The sequence below is a fragment of the Atractosteus spatula genome, chromosome 15 (assembly GCF_055471065.1).
Source record: "Atractosteus spatula isolate fAtrSpa1 chromosome 15, fAtrSpa1.hap1, whole genome shotgun sequence".
Lineage (NCBI taxonomy): Eukaryota > Metazoa > Chordata > Actinopteri > Semionotiformes > Lepisosteidae > Atractosteus > Atractosteus spatula.
The window spans coordinates 12,817,964-12,829,979 of NC_142720.1; positions in this window are offsets into that span (position 1 = coordinate 12,817,964).

Here is a 12,016-nt window from a genome sequence, read left to right on the forward strand (position 1 = left end):
AATATTGTTCGTTCAAATCCCTGAGATTTAAAATCGGCTTCACGGAAATCCCATTCTTTATGCATTCTGGTGTCCTTGTACAAGTGAAATCCTGTCATTCTGAGATGCGACTGATAATAAAAAGCCAGTTCACTTACAATCATTGACAGTGAGATGACTGTACAACAGACACTTACTGTTAACAGCCATGTCCCCCATCAAGAAAGCAAATAGAAGTAATTGATGGGAGAGCAGAATAAAAACAGGGTGAATACAGTACATGAATAACAGCCGACCTGTCAGTAATGTATATGTGCAGTGTGGAGGCTGGGACGAACTAAGTTGGGGAGGAGAACTGTTACCCCATCCCAGAACAGGAAGGATGAATGATAATAATAATAATAATAATAATAATAATAATAATAATAATAATAATCTGAGATCACAAGCTCACGGCAGGAACAGTGATTCTAAATACTTGGAATAATCCTTTTTAGTGCTACTCCAGTTACATTTTATTGCGTCCTTATTGGATTAATACCAGTTAACGTTCAGCCAAATTGCCATTTTTATATAGTACTTTTCACTAACTGGTGAAAAACTGCATTGGGAGATGTGCTTTGTCAAGGGCAAAATTAAGGAGTGGCAAGATTAAGTGCTGATGTTAGGGCTGAGGCTTTTGTTCTGAGGGTGTAGTGATGTCACTCTCTGTGCTAGACTTCCCCCTCGGCCTGCCACTGCAGGTGAGTGATGGAACCGCAGTGAATTAGAGGCAGAAGCTATTCTACACCCAGAGGCAGCTAGCAGGTAAGAGAAACAAATACAGTTGGAGCCATGGAGGGTGATTCTAGTCCCCTTCAGAAGATTTGCAAACGAAGATGCCAGGAGATGCGCACATCTCATTGATTAAAGATTAATTCTCCTTTGCACGAAACTGGTTTCTAAAAGGAAACAGTATTAAGTTGTGTAATGCAGCTCACTTTTGTAAAGTTGATCAAAATACTAAATGTTTTTCAGATGGAATTCTCAATTGCAAAACATGACCTAACTATTATACAGTGAAAAATATTTAATGTTTAAATATAAGCACTGGAATCGCATTTGTTATAATCAAATACGTTTCAGTGCATAGAAACAAAAGAGCAAAGAGCATTCTGTTCCTATCTCATGGAAAGAATGAAGCCTTACGTGGAGGAAGCTGTTCTGTCATGGAAACACGTTATGCTCTCTGCGTTCGTAGATGAGGCTCAGTGTGAGGCAGTCTCGCGACCTCCTGCCAGAGTGAGCACCGCAGAGTGTCAGAGGAAAACTGTAACACTGGAGCTAAACATCCTAAACGTCTGGGGTTTAGAAGATGTGCGCAGCTTAAATGGAGCCATGCTCCGACAAAGTTTTTATTTTCCTTCATGTGCAGCTTTGTTTTAAATCACTCACGCTGCCAAACCTCCATGGCACAGGGCCCGTGAGAGGATTGACAGCACAGGACAGACAGTGCTACACGGGGCCATGGTGGTTAGGACTGATGCTTCACAGCTCATGGATCCTGGGTTCTATTCTGAACTGAGATACCTTCTGTGTGGAGCTTGCATGTTATCTCCAGATTTCACCCTGCTGCTCTGTTTCCCTTCCACCTTTCAGAGATGGCTGATACAGTGCTTGTGCACGTGCCCTGTGATAGCCTGGCATCTCATCATAGATGGAGTCTCGCCTGGTGCTCTGTGACTAGACTCTGGGTGGCCATGGCCTCTGGAAGCAATAGAGAGATTCAATGAATGGATGCATGGTTAATGACACAAACCATGACAGGTGTTTGTGTTAAAGCTTCAAAAAACACATGCGTCTAGTGTCAGGACCCAAAGTGTCTGAATAGGGACGTGACTAGCTGATGATAAATCCATCTGATGTACTGTATGCCAAACTGTTCTTTTTCCTAATATCAGTATTATTTCAGCTGTTTTGATAACATGTAAACTGTTGGTCCTGAGTGACAAAACCAGACTTACATTATTGTTTTAGACAACTGGATTCATCCACTTCTACCAAAAGTGGACTGTGAGATTTTAAAGGGCTTTTCTGCATATTGAGTAAATGTCTACTGTCAAAAACTAATTAAAAAGACTAGAATGAAAGAATGTGATAATTCTGTTGTATAAAATGTATGTGTTTCAATAAATATAAATTTTATTTCAGACTGCAAGATAATTTCGCATATATGTATATGCTATGGCAATTGTATATTGCCATAAAACCTGAAGAGAGGCTCTCTCTCCTCTGGGGAGCTGTGGGCTAGAAGAAAGGATTTTTCTGTTCACAAGCATATCTGCTAGGAATATTAAGACATATTTATGGAAATCATTGTAAACTGCTGACCAAAGAGAACCACTCTACAGATTTTCAATGTCCATTGTTCAGTTCAGAAAACAAAGAATGTCTTGGAAAAAAAGGCCAAAGTGGTACTGAATTGATTGTGAATCTTTTTTTTTTGCCACGCAGGGAAGCGTCCTGTAGGTCTTTTCGAAGTATTTATTTTGGCGTTGCCTCTGTATTGACTTAAAAACATAAGGACAAGGGGCTGGGAGATCCATACTGTAAGTGAAAAAGGGCCGTGTTGTCTGTAATGTCTATCTCTATGTTTCAAGTCCGGTTAAGTTACCTTCTCATTACTTACAGGTGTAATAACAACACATCAGCAAACCGTAGTCCCTTCAGTACAGCACTTCCACATGTGAATCTGACTTCATCCCAGTATGATTTATTCAAGACACTCTGCCCAACATTCCTACAGGCTATAGAACTCTCAAGCTGCTCTTGCTTTATATTATAAATGAGCACTTTTTCTTATTACTTTGAATTATTGGTGCTCTACTCTCACAAGAACAAGGCAGCGAGATCCTCATTTTATATTCATCCAGGCTGACTGTCCTCAAGGCAATTTACAAAAACAGTCGTGCTCTTTCAGACTCTTTTTTTCTCATTGATTACAAATCCATAGCCTAGAAAACTGGTCAAACACATCCATTTTCTCTCCTACTGATCTCTGCAACCCCAAATGTTTTAACTGTAGTGAGTTGCAACCTGTATGGATCAGTGTGCAGTTACAGCATGCGCTCCTTCTATAGTCCTTCTACAGTCTGATAAACGACTGACTGGTATTATCTAGATCTTTAAAGAATGTAATTTCTGTTTCATTACCAGTATTAGCACAAGAGTCAATTGTTTTGCTCTGATCAAGATTTGATCAGCCATCTGAAGCATACAGTAGTATTTAACTATGTCCTGGGTGGCTTAGTGGTTAGCACTTCTTACAGACAATACTGGCTATGGGACTACACAAGGGAAATAAACCACAGAGGGAAACACAGAGGAATAAAACTAAATATGTACGATAGGCCAAATGGCTGCTCGTTCCAAGGCCTTTCTGATGAAGCTCTGCTCTCTGTGTCTTCCAGTGTCCAGGTAGGTAGAAAAGGATCACTGATGCTGTCATTGCTGTCTTTTAGCTGGGATGCAATTAAAAACTGGGCTGCAGTGTCTCAAGTGTAAACAAGTTCAATTTCGTTCTTTGACATTGAAGAGTTGATTATGGTCACTTTCCCTCTGGAACTCAGTGAATACTGATGTTAGCAGTGGGAGAGGGACAACTTAATGTGGAAGGATCATTTAGCATGACAACTGTAAACCCCGAGCGTCCCTATTATCGATTGTCCTCTTCCTAACCTGAGAAGAGAAGCGAGCACTACATTATGTCTCTTCACTAAGAATAACAGTGCAATTTACAATAGAATATTCAGTTTTTAACATGTTTTCAACCAGTCTACTGCTCTTTCATGCACTTCTGCATGGAATGTGTACTGTATATTTGTATGCCCCCTTAAATTTGTGTTTTCTGCACTTAATAAGAACAATTTCAGTTTTAAAAACATTTGCATGCTTTGGAATAATTTCTGTCTTGATTTTTCTGATTTTTTTTATTTTGAAGTGTTTTAATGAACAAGGAGCTCACTGTCCTCCTTTTTTACAAAGTTCCTGATTTTGCCTTCAACACGAGAGCATCCTGCTTCTCCTACTGCCTCTTGAATTGATCAGTCACAAAAGGAAGTTAAAGAATTACAAATGAGTAAAATTCAAATATATACAGTAAATGAATAGTGTGCACATTACATTGCATGTTTTGTTAGAATCAACTTTTTGGAGAAACAAAACATATATAACCCGATTTTTCTTATAGAGTTTCACATTTGGCAGATTTAAATTCAATTGTCTTTTAATCCTAAGAAATGCTAAGATTTTTTCAAACAAAGTGGCAGTTGCTCGTTTCTTTGCCAATGGATGTATGTGTTATCTTTCAGCTCCTAACAAGCCAGTCACTGCAGCTCACACATCATAAATCACAGAACCTGCCCAGCGTCTTCTGACAGCATTCGAGTCGGAGAGATTACTTGAACACTGCCAGAACATCTCATCCCTGGCATGATGCCATGTTCTCAGTCTGCGACTCACTCACAAACCTCTGGCTCCATTTAACCATCCCTGCTGAAATGAAGTTTCTCTTTTGAAGAAGTAAAGAAACAAAGAGATATGTCAGTAACCTAACTTTTTTCATTATGACCCACCCAAGCATATTATGATTTTCAGCGGCAGGAAAAGAGGCTCATAAAGAGCATTTCACATGAATAACACCCTGCTTTAAGTGGTTTGGAAGCACAAGGTAAAAAAGAGCACCATGTTTTGTTTCTTTCTCACATGGAAATGTCAATCTAGGTCTCATACCTTGCATGAAAAAACAAAGCTTCTAAATGGCTGGTATTTGAATAGTAATCAGTGCAGATCTCCTGAGGACGCTCTCCTGCAGGCATAATTTACCTCTATGTCATCTTCTAAAATTTTATTCTGTAAAACGTTTGGCAGGGGTTCCACTCCTACGCTATAATAACCTTGTAATGGCAGACGTTGGTAATCCATCTCTAATTATCTGGCATGATGCCACACTCTGGATTACTTCTTCTAATCTTCTCACTCATCAGGCATCTTGTACATACCACACTGATTTGCAACAGTAACTCCTGAGAGAAGAAGAATCATTGATTTACCTCTCCAAGACTGCTTTCAAAGAGATTTTAGTCATTTGGTATTTTGTTGATGAAAATGCTCCACTTTTAATTAAGCACCTTTCAATCAACCTCAAATTAGGCATTTATTTGGTATTAATATGAAATTGACTTCAATGGATGCACTATTGGCACAATAGATTATTTTTTCTACACTTTACTAAGTCATCGAGGCCTGAGTTGGGGTCACGTGTTCACACCAGATCTTGTTAAGTACAGCTAGACTCAGACAAGAGTAAGTCAGACCCCCACTGCAGTATCCTCACCACTGTGAGAATGGCAAGTTCAGAAAAATGGAAATTATTGACTACCAGGAGTACCAGGAGTACTTGCTAATTACTGACAGCCGAGTCTGAATGAACTTGGTTGTTGTCATTCCTCCTGAACGTTCATTCATTTATACCGAAGTTCTCAGAGTGAGAGAAGAGGAAATTCGACCTACTTTTCTAAGTTTAAAATACATCGACTCACAACTTACACAGGGGGTAGGGATTTTGAGTAAAGTCTATTTAAGTCAAATTGATGTATAGTCATATAAAAACCCACGACTAACCTCTTATAGTAATTCATTAGATACTAAATATAAGTATGAAAACGGTAAATAAGACAACTGTACCTAGCTCTCATAGGCATTTTTGTCATTTTTTCTGGAGCTGACCGTGTAAGTGAAGAGCACGCAAATTGCAAGTCGAGTGTAATTGCAAAATGCCAGAGAGTGAGAACACAGAAATAGAACAATTTACACCCTTCAGAAAATAGTAAAGTCTTCTAGTCTCATTCTTGGCACTGCTGAAAGCTTTCAAACAGAAACTTAAAACAATCATGTTGGTGGCCCTTTCAGATAAACTTGACCTGATCTGCACATCAACAAGCTTTTCTGACGTGCCTTAGACTTTTTTTCCTAAACAAATGTAGGATCCATACAGAGGTGAGATACAGTAGGTCTCAGTGGTTAATCTAATTCTTCTGCTTTGCCAATGGTACCCTACCAGTGCTGTGGAATTTGTGTGGAAAGTAGCACTGACAGTTATGATAACCAGTGCTCTTGGCTGCTGTACATATTTGGAGAAAACAGAAAAAAAAAAGAGTTCTGTGAAGACCAACTTAAATGTCAAATATGTCTTCATTTTGTTTTGTTTGGTTTAATAAGTGCTCCTCAGTTTGACACCAACGCCTGATGTCTGATTAGAAACTCCCCCACAATAAGGGCTTGATCTGACATCCGCTGGAGAAGATCAGCTGTTACTATTCCTTATACAGTGTGTCTGCTAGGAGGAACGCGCGCTCTTCCTACAAACCTAATCAGTGAATGTGCGCAAAACCAGACATTGTGGAAGAAAACAAGCAAAACAGTGGTGTCTTGTGTAAGAGGTGTCATATCACATGCAACACTTATGGTGATGTAACCTTCTCCAAGGACTTCCAGCATCACTGAATTCTCACGGGACTGAAATCAGCCTTCCTCACGGAATGGAACTCTCCTCTGAAAGACAAAGGCCAGCCTTGCTTAGAGTCTGACAATATAAGGATAACAAGGTGATAAAGCTGCAAAAACCTACTCCACAGTGTCCCTTTGTACTTTATACAAGGTAGCTGAATGTTCACAGATCCTCAGTCAGCCTCTCCTGGGACTACAGTACATCTGCAAAGCACCTTTTGCAGGGATCCACATACGGTATTCAGCATGGTTCGTCTCCAGTATCAGGGCCTTAGCAATGGTGTGGTGCTACTCTTTTTCCATTGCAGTATAAATCAGAGAAAACCTGAAGCAACAATGCTGTTTTAAGAAGATTTGTAAGACGTTCAATACTATCACAAGATAAGCAAGACAGAACATTCTTAGCATCAAATAATCACCTAGGTTAGGACATTCCACATTTTGTATTTGCCCAGATAAACAAAAAAGACTTGTAAACAGAGCTTTACTTTATTATAACACCTTCCCATGTAGTTGCAGTGCTTTGAAGGGTGATTCCTCTATATCCTGTCTGAAGCTACAGTGCATTACAATGTTACAGCTACAATGGCTAACAGAAATCATATCTCTTAAAATATGTCTGCCTATTTAGGTTGAAGCCAGAGACAAGATTACAGAGATCCTGGTGCTGTGGCCATGCTTGCTGAGCTCTATAGTAAATCCCGAACCACAGACAAGAACGAGTTGCTTCATCGCTATGACTAGGGTGGCATTCCAAGTGATGTAGCTTGTGATGTAGCTTGATGTAACTACAGGCAGATCTTCACCACAACCTGGGAGTCTCAGCAGTAAAATGCGGCCAAAATTTTTAACAGTTGTAAATCATATTGTTCATTTGTAGAAAGGTTATTTTAAGCTCCTTAGAGAATGAAGATCAGAATAGACAAGAGGGTTGACCGTTTTCCCAGGTTTCTTCTGTGCCTATAATGTTTCACAGGAAATACCAACAGATCTGATGTGTTTTACTGCCCCCTCAGAGCTCCACACATTCCTGAGACTTAAAAACTCTATTTTTCAACCGGATGGGATCACTAAGCCCTGTCTTAAAGGTTTCCGTGTAGCCAGTTGAAAGACACCACTAGTTTTGCTTTAGTGAAATTAAACTTTGATACAGGAACCAGGGGGCAAGTTCCAACATAGGCTGAGACAACAGAACCATCTGTTTTCAAGGTTAGACTTTTGCGGTGAGTGAAAGCTAGTATTAACTTTCGGCAGCTCAAGATTTCATTTTTTTCTCGTGAAATAAGGAGGAAGCTACAAGGGGGTTATACTTTTAAAACGGTTTCATCTTCTTTCCTTTATCAATTAGTCTGGATGTAGCCAGGCAGCAACTGATGACGCTGGCGTGCATCACGTTGTTGTAATAAGCTTTGAGTACTGCATTTGAGATGCTCTGGTTTCAATAGTGTTAATTAAAACATAAGAAAAACAAATCATTTGAATTGTGATATGTTTTTTTTTCTGTATTCTGAACCTGGTATTCAAACAGTCCTCAATGAGGAAAACAAGTCAGACAGTACTAAACAAAACCCAAGAGTAACATTTTTTATCTTGCATGAAATGAGCGATGGATCCTGGGAGTTTAGTGAATATATCATGCGTTATCTCTGTCATCTGGGAATGGAAATAAGCTTGGTTTTAATAAAAGGACATCTGTTGATTTAGAGGTGTGCTGCAGTTAACACCATATCAGCAGAAACAAAGGATGTTCGAAAATTGCTAACTTCGCTCCCTGCCAGCAAGTTAATATCCTTACATTTTTATAGTCTCAAAAATCTATTCTATGATCTCCCTGCCAAAGATGTGCTTCACTGGAATTATACACGTGGGGAATAGTCAGAGTGAACAAACACAAAGAGTAGCCTGACTGCGTTGTCCCGTTTCCTTTTTAAGCCTGGTAATCCAAATGTGACGTTAGGGCCAGCAGCCCCATTTTCCCTGTGCTGGAATAAAACAATTCACTTTCACCTGTTTTACAGAACCAACTGGGGAGAGTCACGTTTAAAGGGGAACAGCAATGTTATTTTTATATTTTGGGGATAGAAGGAATCAGCATTAAAGAGTGCATTTCAAACCACAATTAAACAAATGTACGCAGTAACTTGTAAAAACCTCCAATTTACATCACAAAATAGACAAAAGTCCCAGGTATGTGCTGCCCCATATTCTGCGATTCAGAATGAGGCAACACAATGTCTGGTGAGGTAAAGCATCTCCTTTAATCCCATAGAAATATTGTTCTTCACTTCAAGAAATGGGACTTACTTGTTACTTACTTACTCTGCATGCAGATCGCATTGGAAACTTTCTGTGGTGAAATGTTTGCTGAACCACCTGGCCGTATTCACTTGTACATCACATTACATTAGTCATTACAGTGACTAGTGACCAGGAAGGGCTGCATCATGTCACAGTTTGTGGGAACTCTTGCTCCAGGAGTTTGCAACTTAAAGTACTTTCACAAAGTTCACGATTTTGTGCTTAATTAGGAATTTGTAAAATTTTTCTGTACTGTCAATGAATTTATTTTATTACTGAGATTTAATAACTGGTCTGAGAAACTGGGACTGCAGTTTCCCTTTAAAGCCACGATTCACAGCTCTGTGTCTTCAAATCTAAACCCCCAACTGTATCTAGAGTCTTGTGTTGCACAACATTAAAAATGTAACCACTGCCATATCATATTGCTTTTAACTGTGGTGGAGGTGAAATCTTGCCAGACTTGGGATGGTATACAAAGAGAACTTGAAAAGACTTATTTGCTTCTGTCAGAAATGTATTTTTTGCAGGGATACTTGCAGAAGTACTACAGTATCACTACCTACTGGCATCAAAACTCGAGTCTCTTACAGTACATTAGAAGTTAATTTTTATAAGCTGAAACATTACCGTGGTCACTTATTATCTTGGCCTAATTCAAGTGTCAAATTTGAAGCATTACAGCGGTGATGCATTGTCTAAAATTCTGTGGCTCCCACAAGTTCTTTTAGCTCAATGCTGTAGTTGTTTCAGTGATGTCAGTGAAAGAAGAGTGTTTTTATAGCTTCCATAAAAGTACTGGAAAACTAGTGTGCAGGATGAAAGGGGGGCTTTCATTAACAATGTGTGAAGCAAATAAGATATTCAAAGTAACATCAAAGGACACCAGATTTTTTGGTTGTGCAAACACATGCTGCAGAAAAAAGGCATAAGGTCACACTGACCTTGAAATGATGTCACATTCCCCCTGTTAACCTAACAATGTATCTTCCTTTGCATACAGTATGTGTCACTTTCACACAGCACTTTGACCCAGTTCTACTTTCAGACATTCCTAGCAATATAAAAATGTCTTGAAGTCTAGGTCAAATATCCCAAATGTCTTACTTCAATTCCACTTTTGTAATAGAACGATTCATTTCCCTGAAGTGTCTGTGCCAACAGTTAAACTTCCCTTTCCATCATCTTCTACATTTCTTATAACACCTTGCTGCCAGCCTACTGTATGTGAACCCCATGAAAATGAAGCATAAGGCTTTTTACAGGCCATGAGGTGGAAGAGTTTACTGTCAATATGTGCACTTTTCCCCCTTTTTCTGTGTCTCACTGTTCATAATGCACTGTCCATCACCCAAACTGAAATGCGTCTCTGTAACCTGGCAAGTCCAGAGCCTATGAGTGCAGCACAAAGGAATTTCTTTCCCATCAGGCAGTAAAATAGCCTGCCTTACAAAAGGAAGACTGAGATTTAAAAACAAGACTCATGTCATTTATTCAAAGTTGGGCAATACCAGCTGAGAAGCAGCAGGCACCATTTCACAGCCCCTGTTTTTGGTATTAAAAATCCTGCATTCTCTTATCTTTAGGCTTTGATTTCCTCATGCAAACTAAGTCACCATGGCTCTGCAGTCCCACTGCTTACTTGTTCACTAGAACCCTTCATCTCTACACAGTGGCTGAAACCACTGTATTTCCTTCCAGCTTATCTGCAATTCTGAAGTGGTTCTAAGACCAAGTTATTCAGTCAAAGTGTCAGCATCTTTGATATCTCAACAAATAAAACTGCAACGTGAATTTAAGCTTACTTTATATACTGCACTTTTTATTTGTACTGCAGTTCAATTATAAAGGTCCGAATATTTTGTTTTAGTGCGCCTTTTTGTAGTTGTACATGATGAAACAAAAGAAAAGAACTGGCTCATTTGCAAACAACGGTCAGAATGTTGGGTCTCAAAAGATTTCCTGTTACAGACAATGTTGGAAAAAAGTGGTCTTCAAAGTGGTCTGCATGTCAAATCCTGACATTATGGTATATTCACAAAAAGCCACTTGCTTATTTAGGTTTAATGAGGAGCAATTTAATGCCCTAACCACTCTTTTCCAGTTCTCACACAATCTCTGCCAATCCTGCCTTGTCCTATCAAAACTGTTGCTGTTGTTTTTCCACATTTTCACATCACCAACACTTAAAAATGTTCTCTTCTCTGTGGCCTGTACAGAGAATGTTGGGGAAAAACAATTCTGGAATGCCTATGGTTGCATACAAATGCATTACCAAATATTTCAAACTAGCTCAGACTAAGTATCTGTAAGTATCTCATCACTATGTGTAGTTCACACTAAGCAAAGAATAAATAAAACAGACTAGCCTCCATCTTGTGGCTGATCAAACTGATTTTGAAAACTTAGAGTAGGAATCTCAAGTACGTTTTCAAAAGAAAACTGTTCTATCTTGTCTGATATTAATTAATACGACAGCTAAACTATTACTGTGAAAAAAAAACAGGCAGTTGTGTCCTTGGCAGTCCTGGCTTAAGGAATTTGAGAACTGCTAGTTTCAGTTAAAAAACACATGCTCTAATTATTTTTTTTTGTCTTTACAAATCCCAAATTTCTAACCCAAAAAAGGAGGAATGTAAAAGAGCTCAAGGCCTTGACTCTGCTTGTTGTAATTGAACCTCGGTTTTGTTGGTTCAGAGCCTTCTTCATTCTACCAGTAAGAATTCCTTTTGGAGTTTTTTATCCTTTATTTAACCAGATAAGTCAAGTGAAAACAAATATGAAATTGTTATGTGATGGAGAGCACCTGTTTATACAGCAGTTCATTTTATTGGAGAAGCTCTGAATGAAGTTCCTTGTTTAGTTACAACACTAGCATCTCATTCAGGAACCGAGACCAGAACTCACCTGTCTGAAGTCCAGAGTCCAAACCACTACTCCACTCTGCTGCCCTGTATTCATATGTTACTCTAGACTGGTTCTCTGTTTCACAAAGAGCTGGTTATGATGATGTATATGATGGCACTGTAGTGTCCAAGCTGTGAGTTCTAGGAACTGTACAGTATACAGTGAAAAACATATGTACTGGGACAGTGAAGTGTCCATTTACATTCAAATGGGTGATGATGGCTATTTATACTGTATTACTGTATATTGGGCCTTGCACTAGATATTACCTAAAATGAAGCATATT